Here is a 9285-nt window from a genome sequence, read left to right as displayed (position 1 = left end):
CCCCAAGACTAAGGAGCGCTTCTCTGCAAAGACAGATGAGCACGCTGGTGGCAAGCTCACCGAAGGTTTGGCTAAGCAGGAACCCAAGGGGGAGGGTAGAGGAAGAGGCTGGACCAGCCATTTCAAGGCCGTTAAGAAGACAAACCTTTATCCTACAGTACAGGGAAATTTTATTTATTTTTGCATCTTCTTTAAATATTCAGTTTTTATTTTAATCCTAATTAGTTAACGTACAGTGTTATATTAGTTGTAGGCATACAATCTAGTGATTCAATACTTCCATGTATCTCCTGGTGCTCATCACAAGTGCTCTCCTGAATTCCTGCCACCTATTTCACCAACTTTCTCTCTCTCTCTCTCTCTTTTTAAGATTTTTATTTATTTATTTATTCATGAGAGACACAGAGAGAGAGAGGCAGAGACAAAGGCAGAGGGAGAAGCAGGCTCCATGCAGGGAGCACGACAAGGGACTCCATCCCGGGTCCCCAGGATCAGGCCCTGGGCTGAAGGTGGCGCTAAACCGCTGAGCCACCAGGGCTGCCCTCTCTCTCTTTCTTAGTAAAGAGAAATTTTACCACATTACAAACAGAGTATGACACAATCACTTGTACATTTTAATTAGCTTAGTCTAGGACCCCCAGGTGACTCAGTGGTTGAGCATCCTCTGCTAACTTCCTAGTTCTGCATATGCGTATACATTTATATCTGTTTCTCTGTTTCTCTGTCAGTGTGCGTGGATACACAACACTATTTCAATTCAGTTGGTGGTCAAGCTGGAGATTCAGTGACTACTGTCTACTTACAGTTCTGTGGCTGACAGCAGGTTTCCTGCTTCTAAACAGTCTGAAGACTCACTAGATTGATTCATCATGCTGCCTTTTTATGATCACCCTCATATGTTTCAATTCTACATGCCTGCAAACACACTAATTCTTATTTTTAACAATGTTCATTCCCCTTTTTTACGTCCATGTATATTCATAAATGGTCATGTTCATTTTTATATCCATATTCAAATAGGCAGCATTATTTCCATATGTATGTATACACACACACACACACACAAATCTTGCTCTCATTTTGCTCAGACAGTCTGTACTTCAAGTAGAAAATGTTCCTTCAGCTTGAGGAGATGCCTTTTGTTTATTTTGTGGAGCAGATCTGGCGATGTGTTTTCTCTGTTTTATGGGATATGATGCAGAATTCCTGGGATTATGCCTCCCTGCTCAGTGGGACGCCTGCTTCTCCCTCTCCCTCTGCCTGTCTCCACTGATCAAGCTCTCTCTCCCTCTCTCTTAAATAAATAAAATCCTAAAAATTAATACTACTTCTAATAAATAACACACAGAGTGAGCATAAAGGTGGACATGCAGGCCTGCTAGACCTGGCTGGAGACCCCCTCCCTTGTGCCTGTGTTTGTCTTCTTCCCCTTGTGCTGTAGGCTGCAGAGGTACATGACCTCCCAGGGAGGAAGGAGGCCCATGGAGGAGTCACCTTGGCTCCTGAATGACCCCATGAATGAGTTCAGTCTCCAATCTGAACAGCCACTCAGCACTGTTGGGTGGGGAAATCTGTGCTGACGCGGTACTGACATTGGAGGAGTCACTTGGTAATTCAGTATAATGGGATAGACCTACAAAATGTGGATCATCAAATTAACTGAAATAGTTATCAGTCTACTAGTTCTAAAATGACCAATGGACGCCTGCCTGGCTCAGTCTGAAGGGCATGTGGTTATTGATCTCGGGTTCGTGAGTTTGAGTCCCACAGAGTTTCCTTAAAAAAAAGAAAAGCACAATTATTTAAAAATGCCCCAAATCAATAAGACTCCCACCGCTGAGCTTGCCCATGGCGGGATGGGTCTTCCCACCTGCTCCTTTAGCCGCTGAGCCCTGAGCACAGATAGTGCCAAAGCTGGTAAGGCACTAAGAGGGAGCACAGATCCTCCCTCTCGGAGCTCATGCTCCGGGGGGGAGCATGGACAAAATACGGAACAACATTAGGAATGAAAAGAGCAATTGCTCCCTAGAAAAAGAGCCTGGTGCTACCTCTGGGTCCTGACCTCTGCAGGTGAGGCTGTGACAAACTGTGGGGCTTTGACAAATGCAGCAGTTGGGGCTCCAGGGAGCCACTGAGGGGAGGAGGTGAAGACCCCAGCAGGGCCACTGCCTCACCAGGATCACAGTCTGGGAAGGAGGCAGAAGGAGGCATGAAGCCAGCTCTGTGTCCTCTGTTGGGGGCAAAGGCTGCCCATCTCATTCCTGAGGAGGGCTGGGAAAAGGTTGTGTGGATGGAACTGGCTACAGACATGGAGATGTTACGGGGGTGGGGGTGGGCATTGACAGCCCAGACGGGAGGCATTCCAACACGTTCCAGTCTGAGGAAGAGCCCAGGTCAGGGTGACCCACTGGGTGCACCGCTGTCCACAGCTCACCCAGTGGAAATGAGGAAATGGCCCATAACACATGACAGGCAGAGTTTCAGGATAAGGATGGCCTCACACCTTCTAGGCCAAGACTCCGACACCTTCTGTAGGGTTTGCCTTGGATTCAGGAGCCTAGGATCATGGGAAGCTATTGCCCATCCCTCCTCCAGTGGGACTGTCATCCTCTGGGCCTCCAGAATGAGAGTACTGGTGCCCACGTGTGTGCACACAGGACCTTGTGGGCCTGGACACATGTACACACAAAGGAAGAACACGTGGTTGGAGGTATTTCCTGCATGTGACACCCGCCTCCAATTTCATAAATATGGTGCCACAGTGGCCTGGGGACGTCTGGAGGAAGCACCCGCTAGGATAATCCCTATCCCACAGGCAAGACACAGACCATCCCCGATGGGCACAATGGCTTCTCTGGGGTCAAAACCAGGGAAGAGTGGAAAGTTGTGTCCGAACCCAGGTGTGTTTCCAGGCTGGGGCCCTGGCTGCACACAGTCCTTCCCTGGGGCCTGTGGAGAGGGGTGCGGTTGTGTCACTGTGTGCACACAGACCATTGCCTGTAGGGAGCAGGGAGCCATCGGCAGCCACGAGCACTGCTCCTGAAGCTTCCTCCAGGAGTGGACTCAGTAGGGGGTCCCAGGAAGTGAGGTCACTTCCTTGACACAGAGCCCAACAGAACTTGGAACCCCTGTAACCAGGCACCCGCATTCTAGTGCAGCCCCACCTCAGGCTCACTTGGCTGGAGACATCCGCTACTGAAAGATGTTCTCTTGCTGCTTTCCCACTTCTGGGGACTCTGGCTTCCAGGAACCCCAGGGACGCTGCTTGTTCAAATGCTGTAGACTTTGGCTCCACCATCAAAACCAAATGCCTCAGGGCATTTATCAAGAGGCAACGTAAGGTAATACAGAGCAGCCCAGGCCAGGCCACCTGTGCCGCCATCCTGGGCAGCCCCATTCCCTCCTCTTCAGTTTCAGGGAAACAGAGATGTGTGGGCAGGTCGCATCCAGGCTGGAGGACGTTGCAGGGCAGCAGGTTCCCCGGTGATCCCTTCAGGGTCACCCTGATGTCATGGTAGGCAGGGTGGAAAGAGGATTCCTGAGGTACCTCTTGCCCAGCCCAGAGTTAACCCAAGGCCCTGCAGCTGTATCCCTTTGCTCTCCTTGGGGGAGGTGTGTGCCGACTGTGGCTGTGGTGTGTCTGGAATGGAGTCAGTTGGGTGTGCAGCCCAGCCAAGGCAGCCAGACTGGGCGCTGAGGCCTCCTGCCTGGCTGCTGGGCACTGTCTTTACAGAGATCCACACAGAACATGGGGCGGGAGCGGGAGGAAGAGATGGTCTGCTCCACTGCTTCAAGGAACAGGAAGGTAGGTGCACAGCTAACAGAGGCCAGCACAGGCTCAAAGTGAGTGCAGGGGCTGGGGCCACCCGACACCGAGGACCCCAATGTGGCAGGAAGGGCCCCAGGTCCCAGAAGCCAGCCTGCTACTCCCTTGGACTCCTCCCTAGACTCCTGCTCCCACAGGAGTCTGGATTCCCCTCTCCCCAAACTTGCCCCCATGGCCCTGCCCCTGCCTGGGCCAGATGCAGAGTCTCTGTGCACAGATTTGTAGGAATATCAGAATAGAGCCTTCAGGGGATCCCTGGTCGCCCTGTGGTTTAGTGCCTGCTTTCTGCCCAGGCCCTGATCCTGGAGACCCGGGATCGAGTCCCACTTCAGGCTCTCTGCATGGGGGCTGCTTCTCCCTCTGTCTGTGTGTCTGCCTCTCTTGGTCTCTCTCTGTGTCTCTCATGAATAAATAATAAAAACTTTTAAAAAGAGACACACCATGTCTCATCACATGCAGTCTCCAGTAGTTTGCACTGTGCTATGCTTTCTCCTAACTGGAGCTCCCAGGAGGCCCCATTGGCCTGAGGTCCTTCCCCAAGGCTTGAGCATGGTCCTGATGAGTTGGGAGACTTTTTCCCAAAGGGATACGGGGCTCACTGTACTATGTCTATTGCTCTGCAGTTAGGTTTTGAAAGAGCACATCCCTGCCCCCCTCCCAGGGTCAGGCACAGGGGCCTCATGTGCTGCACAATATTTCAGAAGGCCAGTTGGTTCCCACAGCCACTGCGCCCTTCACTGATGCAGGACTTCGATGCGATTCCCTTCTGTTGCCAAATCACAGGGCAGCACTGAACATCCTGCAGCCCTCACACCCAAGGAAAGGTCTCCATGTTGGCACCTCAACAGTGGGACATGTGGTCAGATTCAAGGAGCAAAGCTGGTAATGCAGGGAGGTGCTGACAATCGGACCTGGGATACCAACCTCTCCCACTTGAGATCCTTGTATTGATCCAAATATTTTTGAAAATTTATCCTCTAAGATTATTTCTTTATTGGATAGTTTGTTTGTTTAAGAGACAGGCAGAGAGCAGGGAGTAGGAGAGGGAGACACAGGCTCCTCAAGCAGACTCTGCCCCAAGTGCAGAGCCTTCCAGGGGCGGGATCTCAGGGTGCTGAGACCATGACCTGAGCCACAACCAAGAGTCAGATGCTAAGTGACTGAGCTGCAGGTGTCAAGCCCTGTGTTCCTGCTGTGGGGACTCCTGCCCCCCTCACCCACTGAGAGCTCAGGCTTTGGTCTGCGCTCCAACTCCCAGGCCTCCTGGTGGCTACAGTGCAAGCTGCATGTCCCCTCTGTTCCACTTCAGGGTGAAAGGGCCTCAACCCTGAGGAGGAATCAGATCTGCCCGATGAGCCCCAGCCAGACAGAGCTGCTGGAGCACGAAGTAGAACAACTGCTGCTCGCCTTGCTGTGCAGGGGCATCCTCTACATTTTCAATTTTCCAAAGACCTAGATTGAATTTGCCAGCACCCAAGAGGTACTGGACCTGCTGTTTACAAAGTGAGCACCCTGACCCTCCACAGCCCAGTGGGATGGGCCACCTACTTGTTGGGAGTCTTGGGAATGTTTCTGAAATTCCTGGAACCTCGGGCTGCTCCTCTGACTGAAATAGAGTCACACAGGGCCTAGTGGGGTCCTGTAGGGAAGCCCCCGGGGCCTGGCCTGTGGCAGGTCGGCTAGAGGGGCTGTGCTTGTGCTCATCAGTCATCATTCTCTCCCCATGATGAAGCCTGTGCCTCCTCCCCCACCATCACCAGGGTCTTGAGCTGGGCTGTTTTCCATTGAAAGGGAGGTTTAAGAGTCCATCGGGGGTCTGTGTCCTGGGGCAACCAGAGTAGGTGTTCCCGGGGACACCGGGGTGCCCCAGGCCCATTCAGATATTGGCCATGGGCCTGGCCAGAGCCCTTTCATTCCTCAAGCATTCAGGAAGCCCCAGCAGGTGCAGGCGCTTCTCCAGGAGCTGCTCATGGCCCCATGCACAGAGCTGACACCCCTCCCCCCCACCTCAGGTCTCCGGACTAGTCAGGGGTCAGAGGGTGAGAGCAGCTATGATGAGACGTCGGGTCCACAGGTCAATTCATGTGATGCCTCCCACCCTCCTCTAGATATGGATGCATCCTAGCTGCCTGTGATGACAACGACAGAGTCCTGGAGCAGTGGGAAATGTGACTGAGCTCTGGCTCATGCAGGAGGGCCTTCCCTCTCCAGGAGGGCAGCGAGGGGGCTGTGGGTTGGAGGGGCTGCTGGACCCTCACCCCACACATCTGCAGTTCCTGTGACAGGGTAAAGGTCTAAGGGCCCTTCAGGAAAAGATCAAAGGAGAGCCGTGGATGGGGTGCGGGATTTATGGGAGAGCACTGGGACCCCAAAGGGAGACCTCCTCCATGCCCATTCCCTCCCAACCCTCTGTCTGCCCCACACCTGGGACCCAGAGCAAAGAGTGTGGGGAGCATCGCTCTCACCAATCTGGTGGCACCTGGACCTGGGTGCACAGCAGGTGCTCAGGAGAGCCAGTGAGGGCTCACAGACCAGATGGCCCCTGCCCCGTGGGAGATTACAGTCAGTGGAAGGACACCCCCTGGGGGTCCTCATGAGCGAGGCAGCACAGAGCCACAGGAGAGAAGGTGGTGGTACTGGGCAGCTCCCGGCAAGGCCTGGCAAGACACAGAGCCTGTTTGCTCCCTCCTCGCTTGGACATTCCCAGAGTGACAGTGTGTACAGTGAGGGTAATGACAGGCTAGACGCCTGCCCCCCCAGCCACCTGCAGGTGGATTCAAGGGGCAAGTGGGAAGGGAGCCAGGCTGAGGAGGGAGTCCCGCTTCCCCAGGAAAGACAGTGATGGTCACACAGCTGGTCATGGGCTCCGATGCACAGAGGGTTTGTGCCAGTCCCTCCTTGTGAGTAGGCCTGTGGCAGGCAGGACCGCCAGGTGGCAGGTGGACAAGGAGCAGGACTGGCCTCCGACAGGCCAGGAGCTCCGGTTCCTGCAGGGCTTCCTGGGGACACCTCTGTGTGAGGGAGCCCTGTCTTCTGATGCCTTTGCCCACCTGTCCCTCCCCAGGCCTATCTCCTACATGCTGGGAATCTGGCTGGACTACTATAGGGAGGATTTTTGTCAGCCCCCAGAATGTCCCTCACAATGAAGCCACTGGCAGTCACAGGGCAGGACTTGCCAGGCTCAGACCTGGAAAACAGTGCCAAGCGTTACCTCGAACGATTCAGAAACCATATCCAGCAGAGCCAGAGGCTGGGGGTGAGGAGGACTGGGGGTGGCCAAGTTAGGAACAGGGTGGGCCACACAAATCAAGCCTCCAAGCAGCTGGGCCAGGAGCAGAGGGTAGGCTCACACCCCCATCCCCACAGGCTGTGGTCTGGGGAAAATTTGCAGGGGTCTTGGACTAACACAGGTTGAGCAGTGGGAATAGCATCCTTGATTTGGGAAGGCTGTGGAAAGTCCATCCTGGTGATGATAATTGGTCTTCTTTGTGCTACAGCTTAGGCCCCCGAACAACACACTGAACCACCTCAAGAGCAACTCAACCTCTGACTGTGGGGACTGCTGCACCGTCAGGGCCTGAGGAGATCAGGGCGGTCCCAGCTTCTGGAGCTGAGGGCTTGGCCCTAGCTGAGATGCCAGCTGTTGAGTCGAAGCCACTGCTGATGGTGGTCACAGCTCTGATTCATGTTTACGACCTGGAGGGACACCTGAGCCATTGGGAACCCTGGAGGCCGAACAGGGCTCACCACGGGCTATGGAGGTAGTGGAAGTGCCAGAGCAGCTGCCTAATTCAAGGAGGAAATGGCTGTGGACCCTGAGCAACACCTTGAACCACATCAAGAGCATACCCCAGGTCCAACTGTGGGGCCTACTGCACTTTCAGGGCCTGATGTGATCGAGGCAGTCCCAGCTATTGGAGCTGAGGGCTTAGCCCGAGCCGAGATGCCAGCTGCTGAGTCAAAGCCACTGCACATGGTGGTCGCCGCGCTGATTCCCTGTTCCGACCTGGAGCAACACCTGCATGCTTGGGAGCCCTGGAGGCCGAACAGGCCCCACCACTGGCTATCGACCTCAATGATGTGCCAGAGCAGCTAACTAATTCAGTGGAGCAAATGGCTTTGTACCCCGAGCAATAGGCTGAGCCACCTCAAGGCCCTGACCCAGCTCTGACTGTGTGGCCTGCTGCACCTTAAGCGCCTGAGGTGATCGAGGCAGTCCAGGCTTCTGGAGCTGAGGGCATGGCCCGAGCTGAGATGCCAGCTGCTGAGTCGAAGCCACTACAGATGGGGTTCACAGCTCTGATTCAATGTTCCGACCAAGTGGAACACCTGTGCTCTTGGGAGACCTGGAGGTCGAACAGTCCCCACGTTCGGCTATCGAGGTCCTCAAAGTGCTGGAGCAGCTACCTCACTCAGTGGAGCAACTGGCTGCAGACCCAGACAAAACCCAATACCACCTCAAGACCCCACCCCAGCTCCGACCTTGGGGCCTGCTGCATCTTCAGGGACTGATATGATCGAAGCAGTCCCAGCTATTGGAACTGAGGTCACAGCCAAGGTGCCAGCTGTTGAGTCGAAGGCACAGCAGATGGTACTCACAGCTCTGATTCACTTTTCAAATCTACATGGACACCAGTGCCCTTGGGAGCTCTGGTGGCAAAAAGACCCCACCATGGGCTGTGGAGGTACAGGAAGTGCCAGAGCAGCTGCCTAACTCAAGGAGGAAACCACTACGGAGCCGGAGCAACACCTCAAACCAACTCAAGAGCCTACCCCAGGTCCAACTGTGGGGTCTGCTGCACTTTCAGGGCCTGATGACATTGCCTCAATCCCAGCTATTGTAGAGGAGGGGTAGCCCAAGCCGAGATGCCACGTGATGAGTCAAGCCACTGTAGATGGCATTCATAGCTCTGATACCCTATTATGACTAGGAGCAATGCCTGGGTGCTTCAAGCCCGGTAGACCAAACAGGACCCACCACCGGCTATTGACATCAACGATGTGCCAGAGGAATTAACTAATTCAGTGGAGCAAAAGGCTGTGTACACCTGGCAACACCCTAAACCACCTCAAGACCCCAACCAAGGCCCGAATGTGGGGCCTGCTGGACCTTAAGAGCCTGAGGTGATCAAGGCAGTCCCAGCTATGGTAGCAGAGGGCTTGGCCCAAGGCGATATGCCAGCTGCTGAGTCGAAGCCACTGAAGATGGTGGTCACAGCTCTGACTCAATATTCTGAACTGGAGCGACAATTTGATTTGATAGCCTTGGAGGCCGAACAGGCCCAAACACCAGCTGTCAAGGTCATTGATGTGCTGGAGCAGCTACCTAACTCAGTGGAGCAACCGGCTTCGACCCCAAGCAACACCCTGAACCACCTCAAGACTGCCCCGGGCCCGACTGCAGGGCCTGCTGCACCTTAAGAGCCTGAAGTGATCAAGGCGGTCCCAGCAATTAGAGC

At 54.4% G+C, this 9285-nt stretch overlaps 1 long non-coding RNA gene across 2 annotated transcripts; it reads left to right on the top strand.

The window, feature by feature from the left end:
- The first annotated feature begins 3141 nt into the window (after positions 1-3141).
- LOC144295957 (uncharacterized) lies at positions 3142-9061 on the top strand. Of its 2 annotated transcripts, XR_013363109.1 has the most exons (4): positions 3142-5329; positions 5935-6112; positions 6891-7082; positions 7324-9061. It is a non-coding gene; the product is annotated as an uncharacterized LOC144295957 (long non-coding RNA). The 2 variants fall into 2 exon arrangements; XR_013363110.1 differs by lacking the exon at positions 6891-7082 and having other exon boundaries at positions 3143-5329.
- The last annotated feature ends 224 nt before the right edge of the window (positions 9062-9285 follow it).

Source organism: Canis aureus, chromosome 24 (assembly GCF_053574225.1).
Source record: "Canis aureus isolate CA01 chromosome 24, VMU_Caureus_v.1.0, whole genome shotgun sequence".
In the NCBI taxonomy this organism is placed as follows: Eukaryota; Metazoa; Chordata; class Mammalia; order Carnivora; family Canidae; genus Canis; species Canis aureus.
The sequence above is the reverse complement of the archived record's forward strand: the minus strand, read 5'-3'. Positions and strand labels throughout refer to the sequence as shown.